The sequence below is a fragment of the Bidens hawaiensis genome, unplaced genomic scaffold (genome assembly GCF_021521415.1).
Source record: "Bidens hawaiensis isolate Kalapana, Puna unplaced genomic scaffold, B.hawaiensis_p1.1 tig00013803_1, whole genome shotgun sequence".
NCBI lineage: Eukaryota > Viridiplantae > Streptophyta > Magnoliopsida > Asterales > Asteraceae > Bidens > Bidens hawaiensis.
In genome coordinates this window covers 611,580-631,701 of record NW_027492178.1, presented here as the reverse complement: position 1 = coordinate 631,701, position 20,122 = coordinate 611,580, and the positions used below count along the sequence as shown (strand labels likewise).

At 38.9% G+C, this 20,122-nt stretch overlaps 1 pseudogene across 1 annotated transcript; it reads right to left on the bottom strand.

Moving 5' to 3' along the window:
• Nucleotides 1-11,396: 11,396 nt before the first annotated feature.
• LOC143544916 (lipoyl synthase, chloroplastic-like) lies at nt 11,397-18,181 on the bottom strand (annotated as a pseudogene). The gene is made up of 5 exons (XR_013137333.1): nt 17,840-18,181; nt 13,518-13,681; nt 12,730-12,820; nt 12,461-12,618; nt 11,397-11,841 (listed from the first exon to the last, which is right to left on the bottom strand). The product of XR_013137333.1 is annotated as a lipoyl synthase, chloroplastic-like (transcript).
• Between the last annotated feature and the right edge of the window lie 1,941 nt (nt 18,182-20,122).

Here is a 20,122-nt window from a genome sequence, read left to right as displayed (position 1 = left end):
TGGCCGCCGCGATAGCCCAAGCCTTGAGCCAAAACAATACCTCCAGTTATAACATTAAGTCCTTTAACGCGGGTAACCCTCCAAAGTTCACAGGTCTTGAAGGAGCCACCGTGATGCTCCAATGGCTCGAAAAGATTGAAAACACTTTCCTCCATACCCAATGCCCTCATGACAGACGAACCCTATATGCCTCCAGTGTCCTGGAATCCAGAGCGCTTACATGGTGGAATGGAGTAGCCCATGCGCGTGGCGCAGAAGCTGCTTCCAGCATACTCTGGGAGGAATTTAAGGATCTCTTGACGCGAGAATTCTGCCCTCCCAACGAAGTAAAGCGCCTGGAGGAAGAATTTTGGAACCTGAAGCAATACAGTGGAGAAGCGCGCGAGTACGCGACGCGCTTCCACGAGCTAAGCTTACTGGTCCCTCACCTTGTTACCCCTTCACGCCGAGCAATCGAGAAATTCCTTGGGGGTCTCCCCATGGAAATTCAAGATTCTGTATGGGCCAGAAACCCAGTAACCCTCTCTGACGCCATTGAGTTGGCCGCTGTGCTCAGCGACAACCATGTCAGAGCAGGAACTCTGTTCCTGCGGGGAGCTGAGAAGACCAAACTCACCAAGACTGCCCCTGAACCAACAGAAACCAAACCAGAACCCTCAAACCGTAACAACCTCAAGCGCAGGCGCAAGGCCTATGCGCTTACCAACCCGCCCATAGTCCAGCAACCCATCTACCAACCTCCAGTTTACGCGCCTAACCCTCTGACAGCCTACCCAACACCTCCTGTAGTCCATAACTATGCCTTAACCAATCCCGCACTCCCTGCCCCGCCACCTAAGAAACCTTACACAGGAAATCAACCCTTTTGCCCAACCTGTAGACTTCACCACCCAACCCAAACCCCGTGTCGGCAATGTAACCGATGTGGCCGCGTTGGTCACTCTGCCGAATACTGTAGAGTCCCTCTCGCCAACCCAATTGCGCCAATACCACCAGTCTACCCGCAGAACCCACAACCAACCTACCAAAACCCACGACCCAGATCGTGCTTTAACTGCGGTGATCCCAGTCATTTCCGGAACGCGTGCCCAAGGCTACAAGTTCAGATTACACAAGCGAATCCGGTGAACCAGATTTCGAACCAAGTGACACGCGGACGAGCTTTTAACATAACCGCGCACCAAGCGCAAGCGAATAATGACGTAGTTAATGGTACATTTTTGCTTAACGGATTTTATGCTTCTGTACTTTTTGATACTGGCGCCGATCGAAGTTTTATTTCTCGCGCGTTTGAGCAGAAGCTTGCGCGACCGCGCAACGATTTAAAAGAAAATTTTTCAGTTGAATTGGCTAATGGCGAAACTGTTTTAATTAACTCAGTGATTAAAGATTGCACGCTTAACCTTAACGAAAACGATTTTCTGATCGACCTCATCCCCATGCCTCTTGGAAGCTTTGATGTTATTATTGGTATGGACTGGCTTACGCATAATCGCGCCGAAGTTATTTGCGCCAAGAAGATGATTCGCATTCCTCGAGAAAATGGTGATCTTCATGTCTACGGCGAAAAACCCTCCCGCGGTCTTAAACTTATGTCCTGCGCCGAAGCCCAAAGACTCATGAGGAAAAGGTGTATTGCATTTCTAGCCCATGTGGTTAAACCCGATGAAGGAAAGAAGAAGCTTCGCGATATCCCTGTTGTGCGTGATTTTCCTGAAGTTTTTCCTGATGATCTTCCTGGTATCCCTCCCGCTCGTGAAGTCGAGTTCCGTATTGATCTTGTCCCTGGTGCTTCCCCCGTAGCCAAATCTCCTTACCGTCTTGCGCCCGCTGAGATGCAAGAATTGGCAAGCCAACTTCAAGAGTTGACTGCTAAAGGATTCATTCGCCCTAGCTCTTCGCCCTGGGGTGCTCCGGTGTTGTTCGTTAAAAAGAAAGATGGATCGTTCCGCATGTGTATTGATTACCGCGAGTTGAACAAACTCACCATTAAAAACCGGTATCCTTTACCGCGTATTGACGACCTCTTTGATCAACTCCAAGGTGCCTCTTGTTTCTCGAAGATTGATCTCCGCTCTGGCTATCACCAGTTGCGCATCCGCGATGAAGATGTTCCGAAGACTGCTTTTCGAACTCGTTATGGCCATTTTGAATTCTTGGTCATGTCCTTCGGTTTAACCAACGCACCCGCCGTTTTCATGGATCTAATGAATCGGGTGTGTAGGCCCTTCCTGGACAAATTCGTGATCGTGTTTATCGATGATGTTCTGGTGTATTCTAAGACCAAGGCCGAGCATGAGCAACATCTCCGATTGGTATTGCAAAAGCTTAGAGCTGAGCAACTTTATGCTAAGCTTTCCAAGTGTGAATTCTGGTCTGATGAAGTACAGTTTCTTGGTCATGTTGTGAACAAGATGGGTATTCATGTCGACCCATCCAAAATTGAAGCAATCAAGAACTGGATTACGCCATCTACTCCTACCGAGATCCGTTCCTTTCTGGGCTTAGCTGGTTATTACCGGCGCTTCATTTCGAACTTCTCGAAAATCGCTTTGCCTTTAACAGCTCTAACGCACAAAGGTAAACCATATATTTGGGGCTCGAAGCAAGAAGAAGCCTTTCTAACGCTCAAGCGTTTGTTGTGTGAAGCTCCTGTCCTTGCGTTACCTGAGGGTAATGAAGATTTTGTCGTGTACTGCGATGCCTCCAACCAAGGTCTCGGTTGTGTTCTTATGCAACGAGGCAAGGTTATCGCTTACGCATCAAGGCAACTTAAGGTTCATGAAAAGAATTATACAACTCACGATCTCGAACTTGGTGCAGTCGTATTTGCCTTGAAGATCTGGAGACACTACCTTTATGGTACTAAGTGCATCCTCTACACTGACCATAAAAGCCTTCAGCATATCTTTGATCAAAAGGAACTTAACATGAGGCAACGCCGATGGAACGAACTCATCAGCGATTACGATTGTGAGATCCGGTATCATCCTGGTAAGGCTAATGTGGTAGCCGATGCGCTCAGCCGAAAACCCTGCCAGCTTAACTGTATCTTGCCGCGCACGCATCTTCACTTTGCGCCGATCCAAAGCAACCTTGAATCGCGCATTCGTGACGCGCAGCGCGCATCCATCAGTAATGGTAACCTTCGCGCCGAGTTAGCGTGTGGCGCGGAAGCGCATTTTGTGCCCAATCTGAGTGGAATTCTCTGTTATCTTAATCGCATCTGGATTCCCTTTGATGAGAATCTTCGCGCTGATATCCTGAGTGAAGCGCACAAATCTCGATATTCTATTCATCCCGGCGCTGATAAGATGTACAAGGATTTGCGCATAACTTATTGGTGGCCCGGTATGAAGAAGGATATTGCTGTGTTCGTAGCTAAATGTCTGACTTGTTCTAAAGTGAAAGCTGAACACCAACGCCCATCTGGTTTGCTCGAACAACCTGAAATTCCTACGTGGAAATGGGAATGTGTAGCGATGGACTTTATTACCAAGTTACCTTTGACAGCAAGCAAACATGATAGCATTTGGGTAATAGTGGATCGTTTGACTAAGTCTGCTCACTTTCTGCCCATTCGTGAAAACTACCGTGTTGAGCAACTCGCGCAGCTTTATGTCAAGGAAATTGTCTGCCGCCATGGTACTCCTTTGAGCATCATATCCGATCGCGATGGCCGTTTTATATCTCGCTTTTGGAAATCTCTCCAATCTGCGCTAGGAACTCGCTTGGACATGAGTACGGCATATCATCCTCAGACTGACGGTCAGTCTGAGCGAACTATTCAAACTCTTGAGGATATGCTCCGATCTTGTGTTCTTGATTTTGGAGGTAATTGGGATTCGCACCTGCCTTTGATCGAGTTCTCTTATAATAACAGCTATCATTCCAGTATCGGTATGGCCCCATTTGAAGCACTTTACGGTCGTAAATGCCGCTCCCCGATTTGTTGGAGCGAAGTGGGTGAAGCTCAAATCACAGGACCCGAACTTGTTCAAGAGACAACCGATAAAATCGCCAAGATCCGTGATCATCTGCTGACTGCCAGAAGCCGACAGAAGAGTTACGCAGATCGTAGGCGGAAGCCTCTCGAATTTCAAGTTGGTGATCTTGTTCTCCTCAAAGTGTCGCCCTGGAAGGGTGTTGTCCGCTTTGGGAAGAAAGGTAAGCTTGCTCCTCGATATGTTGGTCCATTCAAGATTCTCGCGCGTGTAGGAAAAGTTGCCTACAGACTTGACCTGCCGCCCGCGCTCAGTAATGTGCATCCAACGTTCCATATATCCAATCTCAAGAAGTGTTTAGCTGACGAGAACCTTCACATTCCACTTGATGAAGTTCAAGTTGATGAAACTATGCATTTCGTTGAGAAGCCTGTTGAGATTATGGATCGCGAGGTAAAGCAAACCAAGCGCAGTCGTATCCCTGTCGTGAAAGTTCGCTGGGAGTCCAAGCGCGGAGCTGAGTTTACATGGGAAAGGGAAGATCAAATGAAGATCAAGTACCCGCACCTGTTCTCTGCGCAACCTACTTCGAGATAAATTTCAGGACGAAATTTCTTAAAGTAGGGGAGACTGTAGCATCTGCCCCGATCCGACCCGACCCAGGTACCCGTTTCTCTGACCCGATCTCTTTCTTTTATGATTTAATATTTATTTATACTCATACTTTATTTTTAATAATAATAATATATTTTCCTTCCCGCCTCTTTCTCTCTCTTTCTTTCCGCCGTCCCGTCCCTCTCCTTCTCTCTTTCCGCCTTCTTTTCCCTCTTGTCGCCGTCCCGCCCTTACGCCTTGTTTCCCTCTTTTTCTTCTAACTCTTTGCTTGTCCTTTGTTCCTTCCCGCCTAAGGTTGTCTGCGCAGCTCCACGCGCCAGACCCCTTACAAGGAATCCTGCGTGAAGACCACCTGTTTCAGCGATACGCGAGACGAACTCTTCTCGCAGCGCGCTAAGAATTGTAATTCTTCTCGCAGCGCGCTAAGAACGGTAGTTCTTCCCGCGACGCGCTAAGAATTTGTAGTTCTTCTCGCAGCGCGCTAAGAATTGTAGTTCTTTTCGCAGCGCGCTAAGAATCGTAGTTCATCCCTCGACGCGCGAAGAATTATAGTTCTTCCCGCGGCGCGCTAGGAATTTTAGTTCCTCCCGCGGCGCGCTAAGAAATGTGATTCTTCCCGCGGCGCGCTTAGAAATGTAGTTCTTTCCGCGACGCGTTAAGGTTGGTTCTGTCTGCCTTCGCGCTCGCGCTCTCTTGACCTTCTGTGTCTGCCTTCGCGCTCGAGCCTTCTCGCGCTAAACCCTTTGAGTTTTCTTCTGTTTAATCTAGCCGTTTGCTTTTGTGTTGTCTTATCTTTTGTGCTGTTGACCTAATCTGCTTTGTCTGAAAAGTTACTTTCGGCGCAGCATGCGCACCAACCCCATTGGTTGGCAGAAAAAGTGACTGACATAATCTTTTGAGATCTGCCTTTGCCATGCTTGACCAGTACCTTTTTCTGAACCGCCCATGCCTTTTTACTGTTCCCTGTCAGCCTTTTTCTCTTTTTCCCTGCTGCCATATCTTTTGATATCTTTTGCTTTTGGAATCTTTTACTTTTTGAGATCTTTTCCCCTTTTTCTAGGGATTGTGTCTCCTAGGGTTTCTCTATAAATAATAGTATTATTTTTCCTAACACTACACACACAAACACTTAATCTCTCCTGTTTTCCTTGCTCTCTGCCGCCCCCCTCTCTGCCTCCGTCTTCCTCCCTGTTCTGTCCTGCTTTTCCGGTAATATATATATTATATATAATAATTTAATTATGCTAACTTATATCAAGACTTAAAACAGATTGTTAAAACAATAATCTTTAATTATAGGTTAACTTGTGCTTGTTTAAAGTTGGTTCTTGCTTTATCTTACACCGCATCGTTTATCAAGTGAGTAATCTCGTACCTAATCCCTTTTTATTTTTAATGTTTTGGGATGTTCATGTGTTCGTACAAACTTGAGTCTTAAACTTGTTTATGAACTTTAGTCGCGCAGTATCCCATGTGTTGAGGACGTTTACTTGGCTGTTTATTTGTATGTGTGTATCATTAACCGCTTTGTTCGGCCTATTCCGAAGTTTTCATGGATCCATTAGATGAACACGGGAGACCTATCGTTTACGGTTTTCTTTGTTTACACTTGCACAGATGTTTTCTCGTTTTTGTGCTCAATTGGGAGCACGGATTGAACTATGAACTATGAGCTATGATCTATTTAGGCTTGATCACAATCTGATTGCACCCTTGTTAAACACCAGACATACACGTGTTGCGCGCAGATTTATTGTTATCTATGTATTGTATTAAACTTGATTTCTCACCAACACGCAAGTGTTTGACGTTTATTTTAACACATGTTCAGGTTTGCAGTAGCTGTTTTGGAGCTTGTGGACACATAGGAAGTTTTCTTTATTTTGGACCTAGATTAAAATGTATCAAGACAAGTTTTTGCTGTTCGAATATTATGATTTATAATATATTGATTTATGATGATTTATGTTATCTTGTGTTTACTCTGCGCGTGCGCGAATGAATGTATTTATTAAATATTGACACCCAATAGTGTCACGAGTAATGAAACAATATGTGGCGCCCCGATGTATAATCCGCCTTTGGTCGGGGTGTTACATTCATCTCTAAAACTAAAATCCATTCATCGCCTCTAACCTGTTAAGTGTTAACTTCCAGAAGATGAGAGCTCTGGTTAAGTATTTATATGTAAGAAATTTTCTGTATCCGTTCAAATTTATTTATATCATCTAATTGATTCAGATAATTCTAAACCGCTAATATTTGGCTCTGTCTTTGATAGGTTAAGATTATGGCTCTGACCATTTTAATCTCTCTCCATTTTAAGAGGATTGGATCATAACATGTTGATTGCTCATAGCATTTGTAAGTTTCTGAATTTTTTGAATTTCAAACAGCTATTTTTGTCATACATTTGCTTCAATGTTATGAAACTAATGCGGAATTTCACATATTATGGTTGTATCATCACCGCCATGTACTTTTAGATCTAACAATTCTTTGGTGTAGTGATTGCAATGTGTCACACTTTGATTGGCGGACACGCAATTGGTGAAGAGAGTCTACGTGGAAGGATTGTAAACGGACCTTGTTTCAAGTATAAAGCGTGAAACCGGGGTGCCTAAAAGTTGTAAAAGAGATTGAGGAAAAAGTTAACACAAAGACTCAAGATCAATGAAATGTACTCAGAGATTTCTTTAGGAAGTGATATAAGTTTTAATGTACAAATACAATAATTTAATGAAGTTTTAAGGATGTTTCTTTTCTTTTCTTTTTTTCAATGTATAGAAGAAGCCAAAACGAAAATCTCCCAGGAAGCGACACGTTTTTTTGTTTCAATGTTGACAATGTATATACAACTTTTGTGACATTTAGCAACTCATTATTTTTTAACAAAATAACAATAATTATTTTATTTACATATGATATTTAATAATATCTTATAGTATCGTGTCAAATAATATCATCATATCATTTCAAATCGAAGCACATCATATTAATTCATCCCATTATTACATATTGTATCTTATTATAATAACAAACGATATATAGCATTTAGTGTTATTTCATGTTAAATCGATAACTAATAAATTTACCATATCACATCATATTGACCTACCGAAAGTTATGGTTTTATGTAAGGCAAAATTCCTAAATAGGTATTTGTGAAGACAAATTTCATGTTTTAGATATCATTTTGAAAGGATTTCAGAAATATGTATTATAACTAGTCGTGACGAGTAGATTATGTTAACACACGAGTAGTTTGCATGGCCAATTAAAACATGCTACATGGCCATAAATTAACCGTGACGAGCACGTTCACTAATCATATAGCCGCCACGGCTAAAGAAGTTGCATGCCTCGTAATCAATGCCCACGAATACTGCATAAATCGTTTGTCACGACGAGTAGATTATAAATTTTCGATACACGAGTAGTTTACTAAACTAACCATGACGAGTTGTTTTGTTTACTATAAATACATCGAACTGATTAGTATTACAAAAAAAACTAACTGGATCGGTTAGTTTGAAGCTCATTTAGTCATTACAAGTAGATCTTGCTCAACGACTAGTTCTTCCGATAAACATTTCCTATACGAGTAGTTTATTACCAGTTAACTCGCCGCGACTAGTTTGACCTTACAATCTGCTTGTGGCTTCTCATTTTAGTGGTAATCCGATATATTTAAAAAAATAAATAAAAATATGGAAAATTTCCATAATAAGTATTTATGAAAACAAATTACAAGTTTTTGGTATCATTTTCTAAAATTTCCAGAAATATGTATTATAAACTAGTCGTGACGAGTAGATTACGTTAACACACGAGTAGTTTTCATAGTCCATTAAAACATGCCACGTGGCCATAAACTAACTGTGACGAGCACGTTCAGTAATTACTTAGTCGCCCCAACTAAAGAAGTTGCATGCCTCGTATTCAACGCCCACGAGTACTGCATAAATCTGTTAGTCGTGATGAGTAGACTGCAACTTTTCGAGACACTAGTAGTTTACTAAACTAACCATGACGAGTTGTTTTGTTTACCAAATGAAGCGTCATTTTTCAAACGAACAAATGAAAGCCTCATTGAACAAATGGAAGCCACAACGACCAAACGAAGAATAAAATGAGGGACACACATCGTTTATCATCCCACGGGTCCGTAATAGACCCGTTCAACGAAAACAAAAACACATCGGTCGCTGCTAGCCCCGTTCAGTGAAAAAAATAAGTTCAAACGAACAAATGAAAGACCAAACGAACAAATTGAAACCATAACGAGTAAAAAAAGAGTAGAATGAGGGACTCGCCTCCTTAATAAACCCACGTGTCCCTGCTAGACCCGTTTAGTGAAAACAAAAGTCCACTAGTTGCTGCCAACCCCGTTAGTGAAAATAGAAGCGACATTTTTCAAACGAACAAATGATAGACCAAACGAACAAATGGAAACCACAACGAGTAAAAGATGAGTAGAATGAGGGACAAACCTCGTTGATCATCCCACGGGTTCGTAATAGTCCCGTTCAGTGAAAACAAAAGCCCACCAGTCGTTGCTAGCACGGTTTAATGAAAAAAATAAGCTACACTTTTCAAACGAACAAATGAAAGACCAAACGAACAAATGGAAACCACAACGACCAAACGAAGACTAGAATGAGGGACACACCTCGTTGATCATACCACGGGTCCGTAATATCCCTTTAGTGAAAAGAAAAGCCCACCAGTCGTTGCAAGCACGGTTCAGTGAAAAACATTTGCTACACTTTTCAAACGAACAAATGAAAGATCAAACGAACAAATGGAAACCACAACAACCAAACAAAGACTAGAATGAGGGGCACACCTCGTTGATCATCCCAAGAGTTTGTAATAGCCTCGTTCAGTGAAATCAAAAGCACATAAGTCGTTGCTAGCCCCGTTCAGTTAATAAAAACAAACTACACTTTTCAAACGAACAAATGGATGCTCAAACGAACAAATGGAAACCATGACAAGTATAATAAGAGTAGCATGAGAGACTCACCTCCTTAATCAACCCACGAGTCTCTGATAGACCCGTTAAGTGAAGTTGCATGCCTCGTAATCAATGCCCACGAGTATTGCATAAATCGTTTAATCACGACGAGTAGATTGCCACTTTTCGATACACGATTAGTTTACTAAACTAACCATGACGAGTTATTTTGTTTACCAAATACATCGAACTTGTTAGTTTTATAAAAAAAACTAACTGGATTGGTAAGTTTGAAAGCTCAATTAGTCATTACGAGTGGATCTTGGTCAACGACTAGTTCTTCCGATAAACATTTCCTATACGAGTAGTTTATTACCAGTTAACTCGCCGCAACTAGTTTGACCTTACAATCTACTTGTGGCTTCTCGTTTAGCGGTAATCCGATTTATTTAAAAAATGTATAAAAATATTATGTAATCCCTTACTTTTATGTCATTTTAAAAAAAAAAATATTATGTCATGTCTTTATTTTATGTGATTCACTATTTTTATGTCATTTTTCATAAAAATTATTATGCCATACGTCCTATTTTTTGTGATCCCTTATTTTTATATCATCTTTTATAAAACTTATTATGTCATGTCCCTTATTTTTTGTGATCCCTTATTTGTATGTTATTGTTTATAAAAATTATTAATTTAAAACGCTTGGGTTTTACCGACCGAATAAATGTCGTTTTTTTTATATTATAATGTTTTATATGTTAATCAACCAAACCCACAGTAATACACAATTGCAACGTGAAATAAACATATTCGACCTACCGGGCACGTTATCCCACCTGCTCGGTGCAACGCGCATGGTAAAAAAGCTAGTTTCCTATGAAAAGGAATAAAAGATAAAAGAATTAACATTATAGCACATTCAAATATTAAGTTATGATAGATCATTATTAAATATAAATTGACCAGTTAAATTTTAACGAAATTAAGCTTATTTATAGAAATGATGAAAATTGAACTTGCCAATTATTGTTATTGCTATTTTAGAGTAACCCTTAATTTATGCATTTTCTATTCTAAAGAACTAAATGATATTAACAATAGTTGACACACTTTCATTGACATTAGTTTAGGTTAACCTAAATTAAATCTCTGAATTATGGAAAGTTGAAATATGAATTTGAATATAACCATAATTAACCTAAATAGCTAAAAAATTGTCGAGAACATTATTATGGGTTAGATAGGTTTAGAAAAAAGTAAATGGACTATGGGTTATAAGATGGGTAAATTGGTTAGATCGATTATAAAACATGTCATTCCATAGATATAATATTATTTTAATTTTAAATTATTATATTATCAAGAAATTCTAAGAATACTTGGTATTTATGAAAATTAGTGAAACTGACCAATAGAAAGATAACATGTGTCCAAAAAAGATGTTTTAATAGTATAAGTAGATACTCATCACAAACCCAACAAAACAATTTTCTATTAAAAAAATTGGAGATATAAAAATATATTTTATTTAAAAACATTAAAATTAATAAAAAGTAAAAAAAAAAGAAATATATGTATACTCATCAAATTTACTTAATAAAATAGATAAATCATGTTACAAACATAAGATAAAACATAGATAAATCATGTTATGAACCATTGATTGGAAAAATATTAAACAATTTATGTTTATTCTTTTCGTTCACACGATAGTTTAGTCTCTTGTTGCTGCTACTACCACTATAAAGATTGCAGTCAAATTATTTTGATACGTTTTTGGTCCTCTCCTTCACCATGGTTTGAACAAAGAGCTCCCCTGCCCTATACGACGATCGCACCTGCGATATTTCACATTCATAATCAGTCGTATTTAACCGTTCTAACTCGTTTTAACTTAATCTTTCAAGAAATAATAAATCTCTATTTAATAAAACATAAAAAAGTACCAAAGGTCCACTTGCTACATAGCGAAAACCGATTGACTCTCCATAATCTTTCCAGTAGGAGAATTTCTCAGGTGTCACATATTCTTTCACAGTAAGATGCAAAGGAGTCAGCTGCACACGTTTATGTTAAGATTAGCATTAAACGAACAAATACGCGTAAATTTAATAATGAGAAAAGTAAAACAAAAAAAAAGTTGCCTGTAAATATTGTCCAAGAGTCAAAATGTCAACATCAATGGCGCGTAAATCATTCATGGCTTCCTTTAACTCATCATCGGTTTCACCGAGTCCCAACATTATTGAAGTTTTGGTGATCATTCCCTCCTTGCTAGCCTTTGCATGTTTCAAGGCTGATAAACTCTGCTCATAACTACATCAAACCATAAACTTCTTATCTTAGATAATATCTAGAGGGTGTAAACGAGTCAAGCTGCTTGTTAGCTGGTCGAGATCGGTTCACTAAAAGTTTGAATAGAGCCGAGCATGAGCCTGTGCTCGAGCCTAACTTGGAGCTGATTTAATAAACGAGCTCGAGCTTCATATAACGCTAGTGAGTGGCAAACCTAAACCAGCTTATCATTTATATAGATATGATACTTTAATTTCCTTTAGTAAAAATATTATTACACAAGAAGAATTATTATATATATATAATTATGATAAAATTATCTAAATAATATATACTTCGTGATATTTAAAGTTATAACAAAAAATAGTTAAGAATAATTATATGTGTATGCAAATAAAATAATTGAACATTTGATAAATAATAAACAAGGTGAGCTAAAGCTCTCAAAAGTTAAACGAGCCGAGCTCGCGCTCTCATAAATTAAACGAGCCGAGACAAGTTCAAGCTTAGGCGAGTTCAAGCTTCGCTCGACTCGCTTAGAACCCTACTAATATCTACACGTTATATTAATCCATTTCTTTTTAAAATGGTACCTTATTAGTTATTAATCATAATCGTGTAAAATTTGAATAATGCTCACCCGGCTCGTGGATCTCTTACGAGTCTTTGTAACCGTTTAACGGTCTCAATGTTATGGGCAAAAACGTCTAATCCCGAGTTTGTCAACAACGATACCGCTTCTAAATCGCCTCTAAAATCAGAAGTCAAACATTCGACCACAATCTCAGGCTTCCTGTTCTGTTCAGACAAATCAAAGTTCACATATATAAATATACAAATATTAATATTTAGTATAACGTGAAGCGAACCGTTATAAATAGTATGCAGGAATCAGAAGCATTTGTCTACCTTCATTGCTCTAACAGTCTCCGCAAAATGACCGCTCCCACCATCCGGAAGATCATCCCGGTCCACACTTGTTAGAACAATATAATCCACGCTGCAGGAAGCATATTCCAACATACATTTAGTATAATGATACAGATGATCAAACACATGAAATTCTATGTATAACTAACTATGTTGTCAAAGACGCATAGATGCAAAAAAAAAAAAAAACTTGAATTTGCAAAAAACTAGGGGTGCAAACGAGCCAAGCCGCTCGTGAGCAACTTGAGATTGGCTTGCTGAAACCTCGAATGGAGCCAAGCTTAAACGAGTTCAATCCTAGAAATAAGCTTGTTTAATAAACGAGCCCGAGCTCAAGCTTGCTCGTGAGCCTATTATTTATATAAATTACTCAAATAGACATGCTGACCAATTTTTTATTTTTCTTTTTTTCCAAAATGGTGATTAATATTTAGCCTACGAGAACAATAGTCATCGATGATTCGCTCCCAATCAGAAGCCGCCAGATCAGCTACACTGGCTAAGGCGGCTAAGACTTAACCGCTTCTGACTCAGCCAGCGGAGCTGATTTGGCGGCTTCTGATTGAACGAATCATGGATGACTAATGTTCTTGTAGGCTAAATATTAATCACCATTTTGGAAATAATAATAATAATAATAATAATAATAATAATAAAATTAAAAAAATTAAAAAAAAAATTGGTATGTCTATTTAAGTAATTTTCTCCTAGTTTGAACCTTTGACTATCTAGATGTGAAAACTAAAAATGTTTATAGGAAATACTACCCCCAGCTAACTACGGCTTCGGCTGTGTTATGTGGCTCCATAGGATCCGGTGGCGCCGGATTCCTACTGGTTTTCACGGCACAAAACCTGCAGCCCCTTGTGCAGGTATCACCAAGAACCATGATGGTTGCGGTTGCAATTCCATCACCACCTCCATTCCAACACTGCAATTAACATCATTGTTTCATAATAATAACACTCATCATAGTAAATAAAAAAATTACCAAAATAGTCAACGTTGACCACTTTTTTTTCAACAATAGAAACAAGATTTTAGCCTACAAGTTTCTAATCATTCCCATTACTCCGATGAGAAGTCGCCACGTCAGACCACTGACCAACCAGGAGTTAACACACGTCACTTGTAGACTAAGCTTAGCATACAAATGCATATTCTTAGATGTCTGTCTTGCAGGCTAAGAAAAAATACACCGGCTAAACTGACTTCTCTCTTCGTAGCCGTCATATTTTGGTAGGCTAAGACGAGACAAGCCGAGCCTGTTGGGTTATGAAGGCCTTTGGGCCGGTTTTATTAGGAGGCCCGGTTTTGGCTCCTAATTATGTTTAACCCTAATCTTGTTTATTATATATATCCCATCATGTAATTGTAATCTTGGTTCTGAGCTAATAAGAAAACCTAGTTGCAGCCCGTGGACGTAGGTCCCCTCGCGGGGACCGAACCACGTTAAATTCTTGTGTCGTTTATATTTTCGTTTATGCGTGTTTATCGTTGTGCATGTGTGTGTTGTTTCGCTTCCGCGCGCCGCTTTGTTCCTAACAAGTGGCATCAGAGCTTTGGCTTGTTGGACACACGGTTCGTTGCACTGGTAACGATTTCGCAGAAGGTTTTGGTTCGAATCTGTTTTTTGGTGATTAGGGTTGGGTAGGTCCGTCACCGTGAATAACTCTTGGAGATCGCAGGGTTAATTTCTGGTTCGTGTTCATCAGTGATCGACAGTCAAGATTGGTGGCTATCAGGCTGAGTTAGGGTTTGACTATTTATTATCAACCGTAAATTAGGGAACCGGGTTTTGTGAAGACCATTTAGGTTCGGGTTCAGATTTGTTTGCAAGAGATTAGTCTGAGGTAACTTTATATAGTTTATTTACAGTTAGTTGATTTATCGGTTATTGCAAGAGCAAATCGGTTTATTTGGCAGTCATCTGTTGAACAATCGTCAAGTTTAGGCCCGTGCCCTTGTTGTGTCTGTTCACTGTTTTCGATTTGTTCTCGTTTGTTATTGTTATAACTGAAGACGAGGTGGTTATGATCGGAATGTTGACGGTTATGGATTTTGGTTGATTGGTTTGTCATGTGAACTTGGATATAGTACTGGTGATGGATAAACTTGGAGAAAATGGAACCAGCGGGTGTGCTGGTGACGGCATAAGTGAAAAAAAATGAGGTTAGTGGCAAGTCATGTAAACTATTGCTCGTTTGGATGATCTTTCGGTTAGGGTTTGAGTTAACTGATCGTGTGTACGGTCATAGAACCCTTGGTACCGCTTGATTTCATGAAAGTTCTACTGTTGTTATAGCTGTTTGCCTGTTAGCTGGTTCGAAACTGTGATTATTACTTCTTGTTCGTTTGGAATTGTGAAGTTATATCTTGTTTGGTGGTGATCAGTGGTACACCATTTGAGAGGTTCATAATCTCGTGTTGGGTAAAGTTATTTGCCGGGATAGTACGAGTGGGGTTCATCTCATGGAGTGTTGGTGTGGCATGGGTTGGGATAACAGAGACAGTGGGAGCTGGGCATAGTCGACTTGGTAGGTTGCGTAGAGGTGAGACATTTTAAGGGTCGATGTCGAAAGGTTTGGAATTCTGCTTTTGAGAATGTATCTGGGGTTGATGCATTGGGACTCAGTGAAGGCGGTGACGACTCTTGGGTTCAAGATTATGGTATGCTTTATTTGTTACTCACTTCAATGAAGCATTGTTGAATCTTTTAATTAAAGACTTTTGGAAGATACGAGTTTTTTTTTGTATCGTCGGAAGAAGTGAACCAACTTCCGAGTTATAAGGTCTTGGCTCGCTGAATCGAGTAGAGCTAAGGGGTTTCAGTTCGCAGACATGAAGCCTGGAGCCACAGTGATGTTAGTTTGAGCGTATTCGGAGGAGGTCTGAACATGTTCGGGGTTTTGGTAACAGTGGGAGCACGCAGGTGTGTTCTAGGTTTGTTTCCAAAGGGACGTTGGGTTCGGAGGACCAGGAATCCGAATGTGAAAATCTCTCCTGGTATAGTCTGCTGATTTGGAGAGTGTTTATCCTCTGGAAGTCTTTGAAGCCGGTTGTGTGAGTAAGTGAGGGTCGGTTAAGATTGAGGATGAGTCATTGGCGAGTTTTGTCATGGCTGGGTCTGGGATGACCGGATTGGAGTTCTCGGGAGCTTCAATGGGCCTTTCAGGTAACTGATGAGAAGGGGCGGATGCAACCAGGGTGTGGATTGGTAGAAATCTTAGTTTGTTCCTAGAGAACTGGAGGCTTGGAGAACTTCTTTTGTTGAAGTTTTAGCTTGTTATTGGAACTGGAGGCTTGGTAGATTTCTATTACTGAAGATTACTAGAGTTACTGGATGAATGAGATTGTTATATTTACTTGGATGGCAGGCTGGAATTTATCGCAAGGCCTTCAAGTGGGAGATTGTTGGGTTATGAAGGCCTTTGGGCCGGTTTTATTAGGAGGCCCGGTTTTGGCTCCTAATTATGTTTAACCCTAATCTTGTTTATTATATATATCCCATCATGTAATTGTAATCTTGGTTCTGAGCTAATAAGAAAACCTAGTTGCAGCCCGTGGACGTAGGTCCCCTCGCGGGGACCGAACCACGTTAAATTCTTGTGTCGTTTATATTTTCGTTTATGCGTGTTTATCGTTGTGCATGTGTGTGTTGTTTCGCTTCCGCGCGCCGCTTTGTTCCTAACAGAGCCCAAGTGTTTTTTTCTCAACCTACAAAATAGATATCTAAGTAAATGCATTTATAGGCTAAAACGACAGTGTCAACTCCCGGTTGATCAGAAGGTGGGTCCCACTGACTTTTTACAATTTCAGAGCCCAGCATAGGCCGGCTAGTCCAGTGTGATGCAATCTTATTCATCTAGAAGATAAATGTCTAGAAAGTTGTATGCTAAAATCTTGCGTTTATTTTCTTCAAAAAAAGGTGGTTAACATTATCTATTTTGGTAATTTTCCCTAATAATAAGCCATAATGAAGCTATAGAGCTACTTAGTCATGTCTAACGGGTCATGAATAGTAATTCATGAACCCACATTCTATGAAGGTTATTTTTAAACGACTTAGTTTTGCTATCCAAAAAGGGCTAGTGGGACAGCTTGTTGCCCGTTTGCATTCTGTAATTATGGCTACTAGGCTTGTAATCGAACCGAAAGAACATGAACAAGGCCATGTCCGTGTTCTTTCATTTAACTTAAACAAAAACGTATTTTGTGTTCGTGTTCGTTTATTTAAAAAATGAACATGTTCGTTTATGTTCGTTTGTTTAAGTTCTAAACGAACAGTTCACGAACATAAACGAGCATAACTGAGCAAAGATAAACAAACTAAAATGAACATATATGAGCAAATGTAAATGAACACAAACAAACATAAACCAACATAAATGAAAATATATAAATCCATTAAGTAGATGACTCTTCAAGATACCATTTAATTATTTTCTATTAATATGTTTGGAATTCTTTATTGTACCTCCTTATAACTTTTCAATAAGTTTATAAAGTTATAAAGTATATAACTTATTAACTTTTCTCTCTCACACCAAAAGCAATCTCAAACACCTTATTACTTTTTAAAAGTTAATAAGTTGGTGAAAAAAAGCAATCCCAAACACCACCGTAAACGAACATAAATCAACAGACATAAATGAACATAAATAAATAAATGAATGTTCACGAACATAAATGAACGAACAAAACATGTGTTTATGTTCATTCGTTTAATATTTAGTAGAATAGGCTTTGCGATCCAAGAGGGGATAGCGGCGCAGCTTGTTGCTCGCTTACCCATTATCCAGATGTAGTTTGGTTTGTGTTAAATGAAAACGAAAGTTCCATTATAAAAAAAAATAAAAAATTATGTCGTTTAATTAAATCAACACAAAAAATTTCTTCCTGTTCGTTCGTTTATTCGAACATAAATGAACTTCCCGCGAACAGTTCAACCAAACGTTCGGTTCGTTTACAAGCCTAATGGCTACACTATTTTTTAGTGAAATATATAATTCAACTTGTAATTAAAAAAATAAATAAATAATAATAATAATGAGAAGATTAAAGAAAAGAAGTGGTTAATCAAGCATACCTCACCAATATTAGGACACTGAGCTTCCTCACAAACAGTGTTGAGTTTAAGCCGAGACAATGACTCTTTAACCTCCTGATACTTAACCCCTTGTGGTGCTTTTTGTCTTAGCCAACCCGGTTTCTTCACACTCGGGTCCCGACCCGTAAACGGACCCATACCACCCGGGTACGGAGGTGGGTTTGATGAAGATGATAGTAAAGATGATGGGTTTGTGTTTGTTGGTTCTGTAGATGAAGAAGTTAGATTGGTGTTGATGTTTGGAAGTGTTTGATGGGAATGAGTAGACTGTTTGAGGATTGAATTGTTGGATCATCATCGTTATGTTTGTGTTTGTGTTTGTGTTTTTGTGTTTTGTGTTTTTGTGTTTTGAGTTCGATGTAAACGAGGAAGTAGGCAAGTGGCTGTTTGCCTTTGGTAGATCAACAATATTATTATTATTATTATTATTATTATTATTATTATTATTATTAAGTTTTAATTATTAACCTTATTATGTTTGGAACCTCTTAGAGTTTCTGTGCATAACTCCTGATTTCCGGGTTTTTTTTTCCTCGGATGAATCTTCTTCCCTGATTGTCACTTGACACCAATTGCGCCACCACAAGAGTTGAAATCTTCCGGCGTAACGTAGACTGGATAAAACTCTAATTTTAGCTTGGATGCGGACTGATGACCTCCTGAAGAAAGCCTAGTTCTTATCTTTATTGTCATAACTAATTGGGCTAGCCAAGAAGGTTATGTTTATGGTTATGTATTAAATTTATTTTTATTTTGGATTTATTTAGTAAGTAATTGTTCAAAATTTAATAGATACTATTTTTGTAAAATTATTTAATAAAAGTTATGAATTGTGATTGATATGTATAACATAAGTTGAGTTTTATAAGATTAAGAAAAATGAAGATGAATAGATGATGGTAATGTTAAGATGACTATGATTATTGGTTGATATTATAACATATAGGCTAAAAGAGGAAAAGATTAAAAAAATATATATCAAACGTCTAAAGTTACTCAATACAAAAGACGCTAACTGATTCTTAAAACCGGCGTTCTATCTCAATAGAGGCTTGAAACCTCGCCATTTTGGCTAGGAGCATAATACCCACACGTAAGCAATTGCTCTTGGTTAAACTTTTGGAAATATTTTGAATTTTGTCATGACTTTTATAGAATATAAAATTACTTGTCATAGGGCTATAGCCGATAACGATAAGAACTCATTACTAGAAAACATATGGACTTGTCAATACCATGCTAACAAATAAATTTAGAATCATGGATGTACCAACAAAAATTCATAATCATGGCCTTTCGTATAGTTGTGGACAAATCAGGCAAATCATGTTATATTCCGCAACCATACGGGTTGACACAATTCACTGATTTGTTCACAACCTAACGTGTTGAGTCAATAATTCTTAAGGCCGCATAACCCATCACAACTTCACAAGTTGCGGTTTACATGCACATTAATTAGCAGGGCATTAACAGGTCCCGTGAGTTTTCCGATATCTTGTTCTATTTAACATTTAAAAAATGCTAAAATATAATGCACAAATAAATTTAGGAACCATCATAATTGGTACACATACTATCTAGGATATCTCATTCACATAAACATTTATATCCTTTGTAACAAAAACCCCCAAATTCACATGCAGCTAATACAATCTCATTAACGGCATAACATATAACAAACTCGTATTGTTAACAAGCTAGCAACCATTTAACAAACGGCGTGCCCTGTAAACACATGATCCCCCCCCCCCCCCCGGGGGGGGCTTAAAACACATCGAATCCTCAATTTTTCCTCTGTTACAACAACGCCAAAACAACATGACCATTTTTCTATTATATTACTATTCACATTACAACATCAAAAGCAGCCGCCATTATTCGTCGTTCATTTACTTGATCGCCTTCTTCTCAGTTGTTACCCCGACAACCATATTGCTTACCTTAAATCATTACAAAACAAAACCATGTTTAAAGAACACGCAGTTGGATAAAAATATGCAAAAAAAATACTAGTAACGAAGAATACTATACCAGTTTTCCACTCTCGTCAACCGACTTGGGATTCTCAACGATTATGGTTAGGTAATCAGATTGAGACATTGGCTGCAGAAAACATCAAACTTAAAATCGAAGCTTTTATACATACTAGCATCAATATTTGGTACAAAATACCATCCATTCGTATCTAAAATCAATTAAATATTTAAAGAGTCTAGCATGATGTTCACTTTAACAGCTATAGGTAACACTAACAAAATT